Source organism: Miniopterus natalensis, chromosome 14 (assembly GCF_054644295.1).
Source record: "Miniopterus natalensis isolate mMinNat1 chromosome 14, mMinNat1.hap1, whole genome shotgun sequence".
In the NCBI taxonomy this organism is placed as follows: Eukaryota; Metazoa; Chordata; class Mammalia; order Chiroptera; family Miniopteridae; genus Miniopterus; species Miniopterus natalensis.
In genome coordinates, this window is record NC_142094.1 from 6953244 (window position 1) to 6975084 (window position 21841).

The window sequence follows — 21841 nt, forward strand, 5'->3', positions numbered from 1 at the left end:
TTTTTGGATTTTCTAGCTATTTTTCTGTTTTTTTATTTTAGTTTAATTCCATTAAGAGAAGACACTGAATGATTTCTATTCTTTTAAGTTTGTTAGGGTATATTTTATGGCCAAGAGTGTGGTCTGTCTTGGTGAATGTTCCAAGTGAGCTTGAGAATAATGTGTATTTTGCCATCGTTTGGGCGAAGTAGATATAAATTATATCCAGTGTATTGATGGTGCTGTTGAGTTTAACTATTTCCTCAATGATTTTCTCTCTGTTGGATCTGTCCATTTCTTATAGAGGGCTGTTGATGTCTTCAACTATAATAGTGGACTCATCTGTTTTTCCTTGGAATTGTATCCGCTTTTGTCTCATGTAATTTGATGCTTTGGTGTTACATGAATGCACATTAAGAATTGGTGTGGCCCTGGCCACTTTGGCTCAGTGTTTAGAGCATCAGCCCGAGGACTGAAGGGTCCTGGGTTCGATTTCAGCCAAGGGCATGTAGTTCAGTTGCAAGCTTAATCCCTGGCTCTGTCAGGGTGTGTGTGGGAGGCAACCAGTTGATGTGTCTCTCACATCAATGTTTCTCTCTCTCTCTCCCTTCCACTCTATCTGAAAAGCAATGGAAAAAACACCCTCAGGTGAGGATTAAAAAAAAGAATTGATGTGTCTTTTCCCCATGTCAGTTACACATTTAAAAAATATATATTTTTAGTAGTTGTCCTAGAATTTTCAGCATACATTTACAACTAATCTAAATCCACTTTCAAATACAGGCGTATCTTGTAGATACTGTGGGTTCAGTTCCTGATCACCACAGTAAATAGAATATCGCCGTGACGCATAGCATGATATTTTCATTCCCAGTGCATGTAACTTCCTCTGGTCTTGGTGCTGGTTATTTTGTGTCAGTGTTCTCAATGTGCATTGTATGTCTTAAGTGTGTAGCTTTTTTTTTTTTTTTTTTTGGAAAATATTCTTGAATTAGATTTTAGCATTTTACTATAGCTTTTATTATTTAGTTCCCCTGCTTAGGCTTTCTTCAGTGACTACTGCTGTTTAAAAAATTAAACAACTTTTGTCCCTTTCCCTAGAGTCTTTTTATTTCTTCATTTCTTTTTTGATTTTGAAGATTAGACTGCTTTTCACTCTCTCTCTCTTAAGGCCTTGCCTGTTGTGTTTATTCACTTTTGTGTTCTTTGTTTTTTTTAGTCTTTATTTCTAAAATAAAAATTTTTAAATGCTGATTGTGTTTTGAGTCATGTTCTCACATTTCTGAGTTTCTCCAGTTCTGAAGTTGTTCCGTGCCTATAGTTTACCTAATATTCTTAGCTGTTGATCAGTTTTATGTTTCTGCTCTTTAGTTGTGTGTAGGAATGTCGTTTACTCTCTTCCTTTTTATCTTATAATAACTTGGTTGAGATTTGGAACTGAAAACTTTCCCATGGTCATCTTAAAATTAGTTTCCCTGAATTTTTGGAGGAAATGCAGTGATTCAAGGTAGCATTTTTAACTTGACAGAATTGTTTTCCGTTCTGTTTAAGGAGATAGCGTACTGCCTTCCAAGATCTCCTAATTCTAGTATGCCCCTGATTTTAATGTGGTCCTTCTCTTTCCATCGTCTCTGTTGTACCTTCCTGTTCAATTCTGCTTTCACTCCCATCAATTTCACCTGCCCTGCGAGGCTCTGTCCTGGAAGGGAGGCCTGGCTGGTCTTTTTATGAGTTCAGGGAGGCTTGGCCGCCACATTAACTTCAAACCTTATACTTGTGAGCCCCTTGCCATCATCTGCCATTGGATTAATCATCTCCCCCACCCTCCCCAGTTTTGCCTGTATTTCCACATTCGCCTCCTGTCCTTCCCAGTGCACACTTACTTCCTGTTTGACTGTAGAGACACATGCTGACAAGCAGACCAGTTTTTATTGCCCTTTGAAGCCCTGTCATCGCAGGTACTAGTTTTACCTAACAGGGATCAAAGTTAAAGCTAAAAACTGGTTAAAAGCCCCATGTAAGAACCAGTTAGACCATGGAACCTAGGACTCAGACCCCATCCCACACTTGTCCACATAGCCATGTGCCTCTCTCTGTAATGACGAATCAGTGCTCCTTCATTTCCACTCCAGGCATATGAGAACACTTAATTCCTTTGTTTCCTTGAAGTGACTTTGAAGAAATGTGTGTGATTTCTGGGTTAGCACGGTAAAAAGCCCATGAAGATTCTCTGGTCTTTTTCTTTACCTGGGAAGTACCTAGCCTTGTGATTCATTTGATAATAGGAGTAAGATGGTCAGCCTACGTCACCCATGTTGGACATCTTACATGAGACAAGTAAACTTGTGCTCTTTTGTGCCATGGAAGTTTTGGAGTTACTTGTTTTCACAGCATAACTTAGACTTGCTATCTAATATAGTAGCCACTAGCCACATGTGGCTCTTGAGCACTTAACGTGTGGCTGGTCTTAATTGAGATGTGATTTAATTGTAAAGTACACACCAAGTTTGGAAGTCTTAAAGATGAGAAAGAAAAATGGACAGTATCTTATTAAATTAACTTTTTATACTTATGACATTGAAATAACATCTTGGATCCATCAGATAAAGTAAACTATTAATTCAACTCTTTCACTTCTGTTCATGAGGGTACTAGGAAATTTACACTTACCACATATGGTCACATTTTCAGCATCATATTTATCTTGGACAGTGCAGAACCCTGTCTAATTCCGTAGTCTTGGAAGAAGTTGGATGTTTGATTGTCTAGAGATACTAAACCAGTGAAACTCCAGATTTAGAGAATACAGTAGAAGAATACATTCTACTTGCTAGATCAGGAGAGGTGCCCTTAATTTCTGTTCCCATTTCTGTCCCATGTCCCTTTCCCCACTTGTTTGCAGAGCACTGGCAGTCAGAGGTGTCTACCCTCCATCTAGGAGACTGCAAAACTCTTTTCTAAGAAACTCCAGGGAAAGAGCAACATGCGAGGGTCTCCGTATTTGCACAGGCAGGTGACTGCCCAGTTACAATATGGTGAAGCCTACTCACTGGTTTATAAGACCTTCCAATTCCCACAGCACTGTCCAGTCAGGGCTCCTGTGCTTCGCTCTTATATAAATAGTATCCAGGTATCACCAGATACTTTTTGGAAATTTTTAACAGGAAAGAAACTCCTTAATGGAAGGAGAATAATAATAGCGGTGAGTTGTTTGCATGTTAAGATAATTCAGATAGAGAGCACAAGTAAAAAGAAAAGACTAGCACACATAGTCTTTGTGATGAGGTACATCTGCAGTACCAGCCCCACCCTTTGCCTCCAGTATGCTAAGGAGTATTCTGAAGCATGAATGATATGGTTATATAACTTACGGGAGCAAGGAGAAGATCTGATTTCCTTTAGCTGGATTATTCTTTAAATTTTATTTTTTAAAATTGAGTTTTAGAGAGAGGAAAGGAGAGAAAGAGGGGAACATGGATTTGCTGTTCTACTTATTTATGCATTCATTAGTTGAGTTTTTTTTAAATATGTTTTTATTGATTTCAGAGAGAGGAGGGAAGAGGGAGAGAGAGCTAGAAACATCAATGAGAGTCATTGATCAGCTGCCTCCTGCACCCCCCCCCACTGGGTATCGAGCCTGCAACCCGGGCATGTGCCCTCACCAGGAATTGAACCGTGACCTCCTGGTTCTTAGGTTGATGCTCAGCCACTGAGCCACACTGGCGAGGCCATTGGTTGATTCTTGTATGTGCCCTGACTGGGGGATCGAACCTGCAACCTTGGCGTGTGGGGACGCTGCTCTAAACAGTTGAGGTACCTGGCCTCGGGTATTCTTTCGTTTTAAAATTTAGGAAGGAAAAGTGTGCCAGTAGTGAGGGCAACAGTATGAACAAAATGGTACAATATTCAAAGTTCTCAAAATAAGTGTGATTATTTAAAAATATAGATAAATGTAGAAATTATTTCCCTTTCTGTTGAGCATGGTTTATATATGCCGGAGTCATAGTTTGAGTGAAAGAGCATGTTCTTGTGATCTAACGTCTGAATTTGTATCCTGTTTTTGCCACCTTCTAGATGTGGCTCCAAAGAGAAATTACTTAACCCCATTAAGACTTAGATAGTAAAATAGAATATAATTTCCAAGAAGGCAGGGAATTTTTGGTTCTTTTTCTTCATTGCTATATACCCAGGACTAGAATAGTTCATGGGACACATAGTTAGCACTCAATAAATATGCGTTGAATGAAAATGGAGAGTCCCTGCCTCTCAGATTTGTTTTGAGGATTAAGTGCAATAATATATGTAAAGTACTGGGCTTACGTATATGGATAGCTATCCACATGTTACTAAGTACGTACTCAACTTTACCTGTTGATTACCTTTTTTATTTCTTTCACCCTATCATGCATAAAGTGAAGAGCTTGGTTGCTACTTATTTTTTTAAAGCTGGTTTAGAAAGGTCTGTATGAAAAACACCATGATTTATAACAATTTACCTGCCTTGGGAAAGCTTTTCAATTATACAGTTCCAGATCTTTGCAACTTGATTTTTTTCTAAAAAACTACCTTCTTATTGTCAAATTAGAAACTTACGTTTGAACCCTGGGGCTTCCTATGTCAGTGCATATTATCTAAAAGTGATGTCACTTTATAACATCCACTTCACTTCATAGGTTATTACAGTTGTTATCCTGGAGATACTAATAGGGTAACAGTTTTCAGACATGCCACGGATTCTCCTGTTTTTGAGTGGAGCACCTCAACGTGTGTGCTAACTGCAGAAGAAGGGATTTTCCCAGCTCCCTCTAGAACTTTCCTTCATGGTGATGTGATAGGAGTGTGAAGTCTTCAGTTCTTCTTTGGGAGGGGAACTAAAGTGAGTATCAATGTCTGCTATGGACATGGCTTCAGGGTTGCCGTGTATCTATCGTCCGGGTGAAACCAGGCATTGATTACCCTTCTCCACTCCTCCAGACTCTGCCCCTGTGGAACAGGGGCCGCCCAGTGCACCGTCCTGCCCCCCCCCCACCTTCCGGGAGGGTGCCGCTCCCTCTGCACACTCTTAAACCTGCCATTTTTTGGAGGCCACTTTAAATTGGCCCAGTGACTCTTCGTGAAGCAGTCGTCTTTGTACTTCTCAGTTAATCATCACGTGTGGTGGTATGAACATAGTTGTATTGTCGTCTGGCACTATTATTTAAACTTTAATATATGTAGGGCTTGAGTCCTTGAGTTTATTAAATGTTGCTTAACTGCACAGAACCGTATCATAAATTATTTAAAATTTACTGTAGTGCTCTCAGAAGTATTAGCAAGTGATCTTTTTTTCTTTCTCTTTCAGCCTCACTTGCCTGTTGATAATAGGGCTGTTCTCTGAAATTCAGACATATTTAACCTCACAAACTTAGTCCCAAAAGTATCTGATATGTTTGCAAGAAGGTGGATAAATCCATAGTCAGGCTGTTGGATTATGTGCATGATATTGGGATAGTTGCTTCTAATTGTCTGTGTCAAACTTCAGAATCTGTTGTTGCTTCTTTTTGAAGTCTTGCTTGATTGCCTTGGTTGTTGTTCATCCTGTTTACACGCCCCTCCCTTAGGCAAGTGACTCGCTGATGTAAAGACAGTGCTGCTCAGTAATTAACTCCCTGCCTCAGCACACAGAGCTGTGAACTGAAACACAGGCTTCCCAGCTAACACTGTTCCTTGTTGTTTACTCTCCACATACATGCAGCCTCACTGGCCCACACCTGCTTTGGAGGAAATACCTGTGGTCCATTTCCCTCCTGCTGGAAGTGATCTGTTTACATATTCCTGTTGAAGCGATGGGGTCATGTGGGTGGTGCTGTTAATTGAAAATAACTTTACTTTCTGTAATTTATAGAACACCATTTGTTTAGTCTCATTGATGCACACATTTGGATGAATGACAATTGGGTTTGTGGTGAAGGTAGGTTTAAGTTTTTAGTAAATAATAATTAAGCCAAATATTATGCAGCAGGTTAAATGAATTAAATTCTGATAGCCAGTGTATCCCTTGCATCCTTGAAGTGATAGGTGGCTATCTATTTTCATAAAGTCAGATTATTTTTTTAGGAACTACCCACAGTTTTAAAGGAATTCATTCCTTCTTTACTACCTTGCCTTCGCAATCCTGAAAAATACAGGTATGCATCATTAGGAAATAGGTCTGCTCTGAGAAAGAAAATTTTAAAGCATTCTTCTACTTGCTACCTAGGACATTTAAAAGTAATATTTTCTAATGTACCAGTATGGTTATATCTACTTCAGCAATATCAAATAAAATCTTGTAAAAAAATGTTAAGCCCATATGCCTTCAGATCGATTATGACACTGAGGCACAGCTACCTTTGACCTCTTAGGCAGAATGTAATTTTTCATCCTGTTAAACAGCTTATAATTTACAATTTCTAGGGAAAACATGTTAAAATTTTCTGATGGGCAAATCTTTGGGACTTCCTTGTAGATCTGTTAATATTTGATTTTAATAATCACTGCCACACTAACATTCTTTACTAAAACCTGTGTGTAAAATTATAACTCATAATTGGTAAAGTTCATATTTTCCCCTAACGTTTTTACTTTAAAAACTTCTAAACTGTAATAAAATGTGAACATAGTAAGTACCCATTTCAACTATGTTTGCTTACTAATATTTTGCCTAATCTGCTTTTTCTGTTTATAAAAACACTTTTTCTGAGCCATTTGAAAGTGAGCTACAAATATCTTGATGTCTTAAATATTTTAGTGAGTGTATCCTAAAAACAAGGTTGTTTTCCTTAAGAACTGCATTTTCATATCCAAGAAATAAAATATTAATACAATAATATTATACTGCCCTTATTTAAATTTCCTTTACTTTTCTTCCAAAAGAGTACTTTATCGCTATTTTGATTTTTGATCCAGGAACCTATCAAGGAATATATATTGCATTTGGTTATCATATTTCTTTAGTTTCCTTTATTTTAGAATAAGCCACTATTTGTACCCCACCCTCACTGTAGTCTTTTATGAAATCTTTAGTTTTTTTTTAATAGGATATTCCATAGTTTGCTTTTTGTATTTTTGTATTTCATGACTAAAGTTACAATTTTTTTTTTGAACGAATACTGTATAGATTACATTGTGTATTTTCTATTGCATTATATTAGGAAGTGAAGTAAATTTTTTCATTTTATAATAGTTTAGTATTTGTTTTGATTTATTGCTGCTAAAGATTTGTGATATTGTCTTTAAATTTCAAAATATAATTTTGTAGTGCTTTACAGTTAATTTTTAAAAAATTAACATGGTAGATTTCAAAATTATAGGAAGTAGTGTAATTGACATCTATATACCTCACATCCAGGTTTAGAGAATATTAGCATTTCACCCTATTTAATGGTACAATAAAAATTTTATTCCAAAATCCATCCTATATACAAGGGTATAATGTAGGTATACATTTTACAGAGAAATAATAATAAATGGATATGTCTGTCCCTGCCTCCTGTCTCAAAGAATGTAGTGGCATCTTTGAACCCTTCCGACCTCAGGACAGTGGCTGCTCTCTCCCCCCAAAAACCATCATCCTAAATTTGGTATTATTCTATTACTTTTCCTTAAGTTTTCCCACTTTTGCATTTTCCTTTTAATAAACATTTTTACTCTTTCCTGTTTTTGAGCTTTATATGAATACAATCATACTGTATACATGTATTCTTCTTGGACTTGGTTTTTTTGGGGGGTATCCAACATTCTGATTTTGAGATTTCATTCATGTTGACATACTTATGTGAGGTACATTTATTTTCACTGCTCTATTGTAATTCCATTATGTGAATATACTACAATTTACTGTTGTTGGACACTTGAGTTTCCTCTAGTTTTTCTGTTAAGAAAACAATAATGTAAATATCCTTGTATGTGCTTTCCAGTAGATGTATGCAAAAAGTTCCCTAGTTTGTATACCTACAGCTAGAATTTTTGGCTCTTTGGATATATACACTGTCAACTTGACCAGCTAATGGCAAAAAATTTTCTTGCAAACAAGTTGTACGTTAAGTTAAACAAGTTTAAGACTAACAGGTTTGTGAGAGGATAGAAAAACAAAATAATGAATTTTGTTTCATCTATGTTGAGTTTTAGCATCTCATTAAAAATGCTGAGTAGGCATTTGAGATGTGTTTCCAGTTTTTAGCTCCACCCATTTTTGTTTTTTCTGGGTCAACTAATTCAGGTGTCTCATCTTTCCTTTCTCCTTAAAGTCATCTTTTAAAAATGTCTATCGCCCTGGCTGCTGGCTCAGTTGGTTGGAGTATTGTCCTTGCACTGAAAGGTTGCCAGTTCGATCCCTGGTCAGGGCACACACCCAGGTTTCTGCTTCCATTCCTGGTCATGGTGCGTACAGATGTTTCTCTCTCCCTTTCCCTTCCTCTCCCCCTAAAATTAATTTAAAAAAAACACACAAAACATATCGTTGAAGATTAAACAAATTTTTAAAAATTACTATCAGCCCGGCTGGGTGTGGCTCAGTGGTTGAGCATCGACCTAGGATCCAGGTGATCGGGGTTTGATTACCAGTCAGGGCACATGTCCGGGTTGCGTGCTCGATCCCCGGTCAGGGGCGTGCAGGAGGCAGCCCATCAATGGCTCTCTCATCGTTGGTTCTATCTCCCTCCCTCTCATTTCTTTTCTCTGAAATCAATAAAGATACATTAAAAAAATAAAAATAAAATTTCTATCATCACAGCATAAAAATTACTGAGTCATAATAGAAACTCTGTTCAGTTTTTATATATATATATATTTTTTTTTGAAAGAGAGAAACATGGGTTGCCTTCTGTAGGTGCCCTGGCTGGGAATCGAACCTGCAACCCTTTGGTGCATGAGACCACACTCCAACCACTGAGGCACACCCGCAAGGTCAGTTTTTTACCCTCAGTCTCAGGCTATCATATGCAGCCTTTTGTTTTTCTTTTTTATTTTTTTAAAAATAGACCATGAACCACAGAGCTACTAGTTTCCTGGTTCTCGGGGATAATATAAATGAAAAGTGTGTAGAGGGTGTGGTTATTTTATTAGCAAACATGCATAAGTAAATAAACACAGCACTCTTTGGGGACCATTTAAAACTGGAGCAAACAGCACTGAGCACTCATAGTCCCTGATGACTTCACTATTTGTTATAGCATAACTCTGTAATTGATGTTCATAACGTTAATTCTAAATAGTCTTTATACTTCATTTGAAAAGGTGCAGCAATGCACATTTTAGAATTGGTGAACCCTAAGCAATCATTTCCTGACTATTCCTGATGGTAGAAATTTTACTGTTTATATGTAGTGAAACTAGTCAAAGGAATTTGCTCCATGCTGCTTTTACCTATCAGCTAGTGAAACAAATGATCTATTCATAATTTCTCAAAAGTCTACAGGAAAAAAACAAGGGATATAAATTTCTCTACTGACTGAATTGGATTTACTTGGAAAGGGAAAGAAGATGTATCAAGTAATTAAACTCTAGAACAGGTAGACGCACCCCTGAGATGACCTGCTGCTTCCTGGGGCCAGAGGGGGAGAGGATACAGAGGAAACTGAAGACCCAAAACTTCATCTAGGAAATGCTGGTTTCTTTAGACCTCTATTACGGGTACTCCTCATTCCCACAGGATACTAGCAACCACTGCAGAATTGAAGTTCTTAGCTGATTCAAAAGGAATAATGTTTCTTGAGTAGTCTTTGAGCAATTATTTTGCTATTCAAAATCTAACTTAAAGCAGAGATATAAAACACATTTTTAGAAAGTAGGGTTCGTAAAATTTTAAACAATTATAGATTCATAGGAAATTGCTAAAATAGTAAGTAGAAGTCCCTTGTACCCTTCACCTCCCCCAGTGGTTACTTCATACTACACATAGTACAATATCAAACCAGAAATTAAAATTGGTACATTTGTGTGTGTGGTTCTGTACCATTTAAACATATATGTAGATTTGTGTAGTCACCACAGCATTAAGAAACAGATTCCATCACCACAAAGGTCTCCCTGTGCTCCCACCAACCTGCCACCTGGGCAACCATTAATCTCTTTTCTAGCTCTATGGTTTTGTCATTTTGAGAGTGTTATATAAATGGAATCCTATCATATATGATCTTAATCCTAATCCTTTGGGATTCATCTAAGTTGTGTGAATCAGTAGTTCATTCCTTTTTATTGCTGCCTAGGATTCCATGGTATGGATGTCCTACAGTTTGTTTTAACCATTCAACTTTTTTTGTTAATCCTCACCTGAAGATATTTTTTCCATTGATTTTTTTTTTTTCCGAGAGAGAGAGAGTAGAAGGGAGTGGGGGAGAGAGAGAAGCATCGATGTGAGAGAGACACATTGATTAGTTGCCTCCCACATGTCCCCCAACTGGGACCAGGATTGAGCCTGCAACCAAGATACATGCCCTTGGCTGGGAATTGAACCCAAGGCCTTTCATTCCACAGGCTGACGCTCCAACCACTGACCTAAACTGGCTAGGGCAACCATTCACCTTTTGAAGGACATTTTGTCTTTTCCAGTTTGGGGATATAAAAATAAAGCTGCTGTGAATAATCATGTTTGTTTCTTTAAAACAGATACCCAGGAAGTATAGTAGGTAACATAAGTGTATGTTTAGTTTTTTTAAAAACTTTCAAACCATTTTCCCAGGTGGCTGTGCCCTTTTACATTCTCACCAGCTGTGAGATCCATTGTCTTCCCATTTCTGCCAGAACTGGGAACTGGCACCTTGTATTTCAGCTGTTCAGGAAGTACGTTGGAATCTCTCAGCAGAGTCTCCATTTGCATTTCCTGATGGCTTGTGGTGTTGACCATATCTTTTCATGTGCTTATTTGCCATCCAAATATTTTCTTCACTGAAAGAGAGCTCTTCATATTCTTTGTACATTTTCTAAGTGATTTTTAAAAATTTGAGTTCTAAGATTTCTTACATTTTCTAGATGAGTCCTTTGCAAATATTTTTTTTTTGCATGTGGTTTGCAACTATATTTTCCCAGTCTGTACCTTGTTATTTCATCTTCTTTTTTTTAATTTTTTTTTATTTTTTATTTCCGAGAGAGGAGGGGGGCGGGGAGAGAAACATCAATGATGAAAGAGTCATTGATCAGCTGCCTCCTGCACACCCCCTGCTGGGGATCGAGCCTGCAACCCAAACTTGTGCCCTGACCGGAAATCGAACCTCAATCTCCTGGATCCTAGGTCGACGCTCAACCACTAAGCCACGCCTGGCTGGGCTAGTTCATCTTCTTAACAGGGTCTTTTGCAGAGCAAACATTTTCAATTTTGATGGAAGTCTAATTTACCCTTTTATTCTTTATGGATTACCAATTGGGTGTCTTTCTCCATTACTACCCTCCACCTGCAGTCCCAGATAACCATTAATCTATTTTCTGTCTATGGAATTACATCTTCTGAATATTTCATATAAATGGGATCATATAATGTGTGGCCTTTTACATCTGGCCTCTTTCACTTAGCTTAATACTTTAAAGTTTCATCCATGTTGTATCAGAATTGGTTCTTTTTATGGCTTTGTTTATTTTTATGGCTGAATAATATTCCATTGGGTAGATACCCCCATTCATCAGTTGAGGGACATTTAGGTATTTCCCACTTTTTGCCAACACTCAGAACAATTGGTGTGTATCCTTTCAGCCCTGCAACTTCCTCACACATTGTTATACACACACACTTCCTGTATGTGTGCAATTTTTTTTAAATAATGGAGGAGTGACTTATAGCTTTTTAATTTAAGGGTATTTGGAATATCTTTCTGTGTCAGTACAGATAAATAAGATGTATCTCATTCTTTTTAATGGCTGTATAGTTTTCAGTGTGACTGTTAACTGATCCCACACTAACAAACATTTAGGTAACATTAGTGACTCTCTATTTTTCATTCTTATATAATATCCTTATACAAGTTTCTTTGTGGTACAGAGCTCATTTTACCTGCTTTAGGATTTTTCTCTCCACTATCATGCTTTTATTTTTTTAAATATGTTTTTATTGATTTCAGAGAGGGAGGGAGGGGGAGAGAGAGAGAGAAGCATCAATGATGAAAGAGTCATTGATCAGCTGCCTCCTGCACGCCCCCTACTGGGGATCGAGCGTGCAACCCGGGCATGTGCCCTGACCAGTTATCAAACCATGACCTCCTGGTTCATAGGTCGATGCTCATCACTGAGCTTCACTGTCTTTTTTTTTTTTAATATATCTTTATTGATTTCAGAGAGAGAAAGGGAGAGGGAGAGAGTTAGAAACATCAATGATGAGAGAGTCATTGATCGAGCCCACAACCTGGGCATGTGCCCTGACCAGGAATTGAACCCCAATCGCCTGGATCCTAGGTCCATGCTCAACCACTGAGCCACGCCCGGCCAGGCTTCACCATCATTCTTAATCACTTATTCAAAAATATATAGATTACCTTTTATGTGCTGGTTGCTGTACTGTGCTTAACTAAACACAAGTGAAGTTCACTTGGCAAAAGACACATATAAGAACATTTTGACTTGAGTTTGAATAGCAAGTTTGAAGAAAGGTAGAAACTTTAAACAGCCTTGCACATTTAGGAAATAGGAAACAGTTTCATATGGCCAGAGGGAGGCTTTTGGGTAGAGATTGTAGCAGAAGATAAAGCAAATTCAATAGACTGAAAGCAGCAATCTGTAAATGCCCTCCTAAAGGATTTGGACTGCATTTTGTACATAATTGAAAATGATTAAAATTTTAACTTGTATTTTTAAATTTTTAGTAAATTCTTAGAGTTGTGCTATGAATATTTTAGAACATTTTGATCACTGCCCAAAGTTTCCCACTTTTTCACCTTGTTCTAGACAACCACTGCTTTGATTTCTCTCTCTCTAAACCGGCGCTTTCATTTACAGTAAGTTCTCACTTAGTCTCATTACAGGTCTGTGACTTTGAGTGAACCTACATAAATGAAACCAATTTTAGTATAGGCTAATTGATATAAGCAAGAATTAGGTTCCTATGGTATCTCATCAGCATTATAATGAAACAATGTTAATTAGAGCACCTGCTGAGATAACTATAATATGAAGTATTTTGCATCTATCTCTTCTTACATAGCATGTTTTAGATGCATTCATGTTATAACATGTATCAGTATTTTGTTCCTTTTTATTAGCTGATAGTATTCCATTGTGTGATTATGCCTCACTTTGTTTTGGATTGTGTCCAGTTGGGGCTCTTATGAGTAATGCTGAGAACATTTGTAAGTTAATCTTTGTGTAGACACATATTTTTATTTCTCTCAGGTTCTTATAGAGGGAATTTTGGTTCATATGGTGAGTTTTTTTATATTTAACTTTTCAAGAAATTTCCGAACTTTTCTCCAAACTGACTGCATCATTTTATAGCAGTGTGTGAGAGTTCATTTCTCCATTTCCTTACCACCATTTGGTATTGTCTTTTTTATTATGCCCATTCTGGTGGGTATGTAGTGGTATCTCATTGTAGTTTTAATTTGTATTTTCCTAATGACTATTATGTCTATAATTTTTTCATGAGGCACAGTTGTTATTTTAGAAACACAGGTACAGTGAAAGAGGTAGGAGTGGAGGGCAGGCTACATGAAGATGAGTGCCTGCACTGGATGTGTATAGAGATGAGGGAGACAGATTTTAAAGATATATCAGAATAGACAACATTTAGTAATTTTCATATTTAGCTGCCTAAGTATAATACGTGAAGCAGAGTGAGGTGTAGGGCTAGAGATCCCAAAATTTCAGACGTTGACAGTTAGGTAGGTGGTACTGCCATTAACCAGGAAACTGAATACCGGGGCATAAACAGTTTTTGTGATGGGTTTTATATTAATCCTGTTGTCTTGATGCTCTGCTAAAAAATATATTTAATATAGCTGTTTGGTAGTTTGGAAATATGTATCTAGTTCAAAAGAAGGATCCGGATTGAGATACAAATTTAGGAGAGTTGTCTGTGTAGATAGCAGTTGAATTCATGAAAATAAATGGTGTATTTGTTCTTAACTCACTGCATCTGCTGGGTTACTATTGATAATTGAAAACTGCTTAAACAATAAAAGGATTTAATATAATTAAAAGATCCAACTTAATAAATGGTTCAAGGATTAATCTGCCCAAGCATAAGAACCTCACTAAGGACCCAGTTTCTTTCCATCTTTTGATGCTGTCACTTTGTATCTGCTGGGTTGTCCTCTTAGGCTGTGTCCTTCCTCATGGTCCTAGGATGGCTGCCATAGTTCTGCCTGATAAATTGAAACCCAGAGTTGCTTGGGAAAAAATGGGCGTTTTCATCAGGTGTCTTTTTTCATCAGCCAGGAAAACCTTTCTCAGAAGCTCCCACAGCAAGTTCAGTCTCTTGTCTTCCTGGCCGCAATTGCATAAGGTGCATATTGCTAAACTACCCACTGGCAAGGGGAGTGGAAATTGCCACAACTGATTTACTCCAGAGTGTTCTAACCTCAGTGCTAAGCATTTTTTTCTCATACCTCTTTTGGAAGAAGCTTTTTCCGCTTGCTTTGCTTTTTATTTCTCTGCTATAGTTCAGATAGGTAAGGGTTTCTAGACAACTCAGTTTCATATCATTAAGCTGCTGTTATTCAGTACTTCCGACCAGCTAATATTTATTGAAATCCTACTGTGTGTCATCTACTGTGTTAGATTCTAAGATACAGCAGTGAATAAGAAACTTACAGTTTGGTGTGGAAATGTGCTTAACAGAAGAGTGTTTTGATAGAATTGTGCACTAAGGTTAATTTGTATTAAGGGTTTAATACCGTTGTTTATATCTTTGGTTTTTTGAGAAAAGGCATCTTGAGCTTATATTTAATTTATAAATGAATCTTTTGGAACATTTCTAACACAACCTGTTCATAGGTTGACCTTCGCTTTCTGTGTTATGTGGTTGCATGCTTTATTATAGAAGCATATGAGAGCCCTGGCTGGTGTGCCTCAGTGGGTTGGGCATCAAGAAACCTATTTTTTGACATCTGGTACAAACTCAAAAGTCATCTTAAATTTTGTCTTAGATTTAGTATATTTATCAAAAGCATACTTATGCAATTCTTTTCTATAAAGTAAATCTCGTTAACATAAGAGTTAATGGGTGACGTTCTAACACTTCAGAGCCAAAGATAGCTACTGTCTACAATCTACGTTTGTCACTGATGGCTCTTTAAATCACCTGGTTAGTGATTTTTAAAGCACCTCGGTGGTTTAAGATTTAACCACTTTAACAATTTTGAGAACCAAGAAGGATGTGTACATTTTGATGGCAAAGGAAGATATTTTGTAAAGGCAATGTGGGGGTAAAATGAACTTTCCCCATTTGTTTGCAGATGCTTACTAAGTAAATTCTAAAGTTAGCTTTGTATTACAAAATATTAGACTATATCTAGAAAGGTTTGATTTTTATGAATTCTGAGTCATTAAGAAGCTCTAATGTGTTTTCAAAGGAATTCTCTTTTCTTAATGCGTTTCCTACAACTTACAGGCTTGAAAATTTCAGACATAAAATCTTCGATGAAAATTTTATTGCTTATACTTGCTTAGTGTTCAGTTTTGACTAGGTCCCTTGAGGTTGTTAAACACAAGTTCATAGTGCTAAAAGCTTGTGGTCAGTTACCTTGAAAGGTAAGTGATTAAAGTTGTTGGGGACATTTTGCTATGAAAATCCCATTTCTGCACATGTGTGTATTTAGGTCTCTGCTTGTAGGACTCTAGCACTGTATTGCAAAGTTAGGGACAACTACTTTACCCCCAGAATTCCTGGTATGCAAAAAGGGATTTGCAGATCTGTGCCTTTTGTGACACCCTACTCTTTTGACTGTCTGAGTTTACTGAGAAGTCCATTCTGACCTGGCAGGTCTTAAATTCAGCCCTTAGGAAGCGTTCTGAAGTTTATGTTTTGTCACGTATTTGTACATGTTAGAGAATGGATGGAGGGAGGATAGATGATTCAGGGTCTTGGACTTTAAAAACTGTATATTTACCTTTGTTATAAACTTTAGATTTAGCCTAAAGCTTGAAACTTTTTTTTCAAGGAAGCTGTGTTGTAATAAACAATGATTGATAAGTGGTTTGCATGTTCATTTTATTTATTACTTGATCCATTGGAAATATGTGGTAGAATTAGAATCAGGCTGTGTATTTGAAACGTGGTCACTTTGTTGGGCCGTTTTAACCTTCTTTAGAATAGGTTAAGCTGACTGCCTCCCCTCCACACACACTTAAGAAGGGTGGGGTTGCTGGCAGAGTGAGAGTGGAGGAGAATCTTTGTGCCATTTCCAAAATGGAAACAGTGTATTTATTTATTTTTATTAGTATAAGGGAAATTTTTAAGGCTGAATATTTCAGAAAAAATAATTTTAAAAACCTAAACACCAAGTTTTCATACCTGTCCTCCCTCATTTATCTGAGTGGTGGTCTGAGTCTGACCCTGAAAGATGTTGCGCACCTGGTTAAGTTGTAGATAACTAGTGCACTGAGAAGACTGAGAAAGGCTCCTAAGTGCAGGCAAAGCACTCCCAATTCCTTCCCCGTCAGTCTAGCCACAGGAAAGATTTTGCAGGGTTCTGTGGCAGCCTGTCTGCTGAGTGGCGGCTCTTGGCTTTAAAAAAGGCTGCTATCTGCTACGGAGCCCGTCTCAGTTGCCCCGGTTTGCATGGATCTAGTCATTATTGCCAAGACTACTAAACCTCAGTGTGACGCACATGATACTCCTGAATGACTGAAGACAGGCACTTTAACCTTGCAGTGGGACAGAGGTGATGTTCATGCAGCTCAAACTTTTCCCTTTTTAAAATGAAACAGAGTACTTGCTGTTTGAAGTTTTAGTTAAAAGACACATTGAAGGAATTATTTTTAAGATCTCTAAGTAATCAGCAACTTATCTTTAAACTTTTTGTTTCCAATGTTTAGATTCATGAACATTGTCTCTCGATGCAGGAGGGCACTGGTGACAGTAGTGACATATTGAAACCTAGCCCATGAATTTAGACAAAGCTGTGCAATTAATTCTTGACCCTCACAATTCCTAATATTCTAGGTAGAAGTTGGACTGAAATTTAAAAAGTGCTTACTGAGCCCTAGCTGGTTTTGCTCAGTGATTAGAGCATCAGCCCATGGACTGAAGGGTCCTGGGGTCAATTCCGACCAAGGGCAAGTACCTCGGTTGTAGGCTTGATCCCTTGCCCTGGTCAAGGCATGTGTGGGAGGTAACCAATCGATGTGTCTCTCTCACATTGATCTCGATCCCCCCCCCCCCCGCATTCTCTCTGAAAAGCAATGGAAGAAATGTCCTCAGGTGAGGATTTAATAAAAAAAGGGTGCTTACTGATACTGTGACAAAAAGTGAAAATAGGAGTACTAGCTGGGTGTTCAGATGTATTTTTGCCTAAGTAGGAATCTGAATGTTGTAAAATTATAAATTTTAGTGCTGCTTCTAGCTGTTTGTTTTTTCTATTTGAGATGTGATTTTTTTTTCCCCCAAAGGCCTGAGCCAATTCAGAATTTTACATGTGAGTAATTTTTTCCATAAAACTACTATTACCTTTTTTTTATTTAAATACACTTAAAAAGAAAAATCCTCACTCAAGGATATGTTTTTATTGATTTTAGAGAGAAAGGAAAAGGAGGGAGAGAGAGAAACATCGATGTAAGAGAAACATCTGTTGGTTGCCTCCTGTTTGCACCCGACCCAGGATCGAACCAGAGATCTTTTGGTGTACGTGATGGCGCGCCAACCAACCCCGAGCCACGCAGCCAGAGCCTATTACCCTTGTAAACAGAAAAATACTCAAAATGGGAAACTGCTTTGGGTAGAGGCGGGAAATGGTAAACTGATGGGTTTCTAAAATACTGTAGAACTTTTCATTGAATTTACATTGAAAATATATAGTTTTACACACGGTGAATTTTTAGTATTGCTACTACATGTGTTATTCCCATTCTTTCAGTCTGAAATAAGTTCTTTTTTCTAAACAGATCTATGAAAATATGCATCAGTTTAATACTGTCTTGGAATTCATGAGATGGAAGCATAGGTCAAAGCTGTTTGGAGAAAATTGGAGGCACAGTTTTACCTCTAGCCACATCTCTGAGGTAAGGAAAAGACTTCTTAGAATAATGTGAAACTTCTCATTTTTTAACCTTTGACAATAGTTCTTCTAAATCACTGCTACACCTTTAACTTATTTAGTTTCTTTAATCACTTTCCTTATGAATCATAAGTAGTTGTAATATATTCTCCTCTCCTAATAATGTTGAATCTTTTCAGGAGTAGAAAGTATTCACTTATTACTAATAACACCTTCTTTATTCTAATTGTAGGAAATGAGCATTAAATTTTATATATATGCATGTGTGTATATGTGTGTGTGTGTGTATATATGTATATTTCTTCCCTCTAAAGATGACTAAGCAGAGTTCAGAATGGAAGATTATATAAAAATGAATGTTTATATTATTCTGAAACATTCACATATTTAAATTTTAGGATAAAATTATCTTAAAATAACAAATCTTTGGAGATAGAATTTATTTATTTTAAAGAAGTGAGAACTGTAATAAAACCAGGGGTAGGGGGGAGAAATCATTCTAAAACAATATGTACAGAGAAATCATGTTCATTATTTTCAAATTTATTTAGAGACTCAAATTATCAGGTAAAAGGTTTGAATTCGTCAGGGATCTACATTTAAAAAAAATAGGACATACACTTTTTTTTCTAATCCTCACCTGAGGATGTGTTTTTATTGATTCTTAGAGAGAGAGACAGAGAGAGAGAAACATTGATGTGAAAGAGAAATATCGATTGGCTGCCCCCTGTATGTGCCCCAGCCAGGGATGAAACCCTCGTCCTAGGTATGCACCCTGGCAGGGAATCCAACCGGCAGCCTTTTTTATGCAAGGGACAAGATGCCAGCTCAGCTCTCCGCCCGGCCAGGGCAGGACATACCGTTTATGGAGCTGCCTGTACTTTTTCCTCATGAAAAAACGAGGCTTTGCTCATTGCTTCTGCTTCCTTATAACATCGTTTTCCCTGCCAAACTGCTGTATTTCCTCTTTTGAAAAATACTCATGACTTTCTGATTGTCTCTTACCATGTTTCATTTTCATACTCTTTGATCACAGTAGTGTTTGCCATTTTTCTTTCTTGAAATTCTCTTAGTTTCTATGACTCTGTGCTCTTCTAATTCTACTTTATTTGTTCCTTCAGATTTTCTTTTCTTTCTCCTGCTACTCTTAAACAGTGACCTTCTCAGGGGTTTTATCTTTGCGGTTCTTCTATTTTTTCCTTTGGCTTTTCTAATCTCATGATTTCAGTAGTTACCTCGCTAGTGATCTTTCTCAGCCTTATATCTCATTTGTGACACTTTTTCTAAGCCTTAGACTCATATTTTCAGCTGCGTGCTTCATGCCCAGTGTTCCCATTTCTGTCGCTGGACCTCTTTAGCATCCATGCTCAGAATCTCAGTGCCCACTCTAACTTCTCATCTTTTCCTTCCTCCCCTTAAGTAGGATGAAGTCCTATCAGTTTTACCTCTGTAATGTACCATGAATGTTTTCATCTTTTTTCTAATCCCTTCATCACCATCCAAGTTCAGGTCCTTACATTATATTTACCTGACGCATTGCAGGACTCTCCTAACTTTGTACCTTTCCTCACTCTGCTTTCCTCTACAAGTTGCTGCCCACTTAAATTTCTAGGCAATAATTCTGCATGTACTGTATGACTGTTAGCCTTCCAGGGTGAGGACAGATCCTCTAGTGTCCAAGCCCCTCGGCAGTGTAGTATTAAGTGAGTGGCATCTTTGCCTGCAGCCATCATTTCTTTCTGTCTTTAAATACTTAATAAATACCTACTCTGTGTTAGGTACCTAGAATACAAAATGTTCCTTGCTGTGCTTTCAAAGAATATGTTTAATTTTTAAAAATTGATTTTAGAGACAGAGAGGAAGGGTGGGGAGAGAGAGAGAAAGAGAGAGGGAGAAACAAAACAGAAATATCGATTTGTTGCTCCACTTATTTATGCATTCATTGGTTGATTCTTGTATGTGCCCTGACCAGGGATTGAAACACACAACGTTGACTTGTCAGGATGATGCTCTAACCAACTGAGCTACTGGACCAGTGCCTTAAAGAATACATTTACAAATGAGTCTGCAAACAGTTAATTCAAGTGCAGTTTGGAAAGTGCTGTATGAACTTGGAAAGTATAGTGGCATGAACTAGGAAGGCTCTACCAACGTTGTCGGAGGAGAAAATTATCAGGGATGCTTCATGTAGGAAATGGCATTTGAGTAGAATCTTGACCGATGAGTAGAAGATTGCTGATTGGAATTTGGGAAGCAAGGGAATTTCATGCACAGAGCCCAACATAAGGGGAATTTTGAAATATGTAGAATGTACAAAGGACAGGAAAACATTATGTATGGTTTGAACTCATGATATAAGAGAAGGTTTGAGGGACGAGGCTGGAAAGATCTTGATTGTAAAGAACTTCCAATGCTGTGCTTAGGAGTTTAGATTTTATTTTTTGAGTAGTGGGCCATCTTTGAAAATTGTGAACAGGTATTTTGGATTATAATCTTGTTTTGTTAAAATTAATCTGGCAGTGATATGAATGATAGTTTGGAAGGGAGAGATACCAAAAGGAGAGAGACAATTTAGGATACTCTTAATTATTTTAAGCAAAAAATAATGAGACTCTTGATAAGATAGGGATCAACATACCTAAAATTATGAAAATCTTTAAGCATTGGTTATTGAATAGATGTTTAATTTTCTTTTTTTCTACCCCACATGTACGATGCTCTTCAGCTAATGATTTGAAATTGTCCTATATTTTCTGTGCTCTTTATTCATGTTACTCTTTGCTCCTGGCATGCTTTTTCTTCTTTTTCTCTCCTGTGGAAGACCTGTCCACTTTTAAAATCCATCTCAAGTGCCAGTTCATCCCTAAGGTTCCTTCTGATCTCAGTTCCTTTGACTCTAAGAATATGTCCCTCCTAGTTTAAGACCCAGAGCACTTATTTTTGTTCTATAAGACATTACTTTTGGGGGGGTTCCCTGTTAAACTTTGTAACAGCAAGTCAGAAAGCAGAATCCAAAAATAAAGAACATGGTTCCCATCCTTTGTTTATAGTCATATCAAAAAAGTGTGTGTATGTATATGTAATAGGAATAATGATAACCAGCACTGCCAGGTAAAAGTGATGAATGCCACAGGAGTAAAGTACTACTTTTTAGTCAGGGTTCTGTAGCTCTGAGAAGTACAAGTAGAAGTCGGAGGGGTGGTTTGAGCTGGGCTTTGAAAAATCAGAATTTGGATAGGTAATGAAAGACTTAAAAGGTATTTCTTGAAAAGCTGATTAATAGAAAATGAATATTTCTGTAGGCATGTGGTGGAGGTCTTGGTAAGGCTAGGAAGTGTGATGTAGAGAAAATTCCATTTTGGGCAGCTTACTGTAGCAGTGAGGTATGAATGTACATCATTAGAGATGTGGAGTGAGGAGTCAGGGAGCTGTAGCAGAAGTTAGACATGAGGTAATCCAGAATTTGATCAGAGAGGTAATGGTGGAAATTAGTATTGTGAAGGCAGAAGGGACACTGATTTGTGACTAGGTGTTGGGAAGAGGTGATGATGTTCACATTTTTATCTTGATAGTAGGGATAGTGTTGAGCATCATTAATAGCAAACATAAGTAATTCTTTAAATCCAGTTGGATCAGAGTTTTGTAAATTTAAAGAAACATTAAAATTAATGTTCTATATTGTTGGTCTCTTCGTTTGTTTACATACA

At 37.4% G+C, this 21841-nt stretch overlaps 1 protein-coding gene across 1 annotated transcript in view; it reads left to right on the forward strand.

Moving 5' to 3' along the window:
* Positions 1-21841, forward strand: part of BMPR1A (bone morphogenetic protein receptor type 1A) — a 133123-nt gene that overhangs the window by 44905 nt on the left and 66377 nt on the right. Inside the window, exon 2 of the mRNA XM_087824251.1 lies at positions 18022-18138. The gene's annotated coding sequence lies outside the window, so the exon portion shown is untranslated. The remainder of the gene's footprint in view (positions 1-18021; positions 18139-21841) is intronic.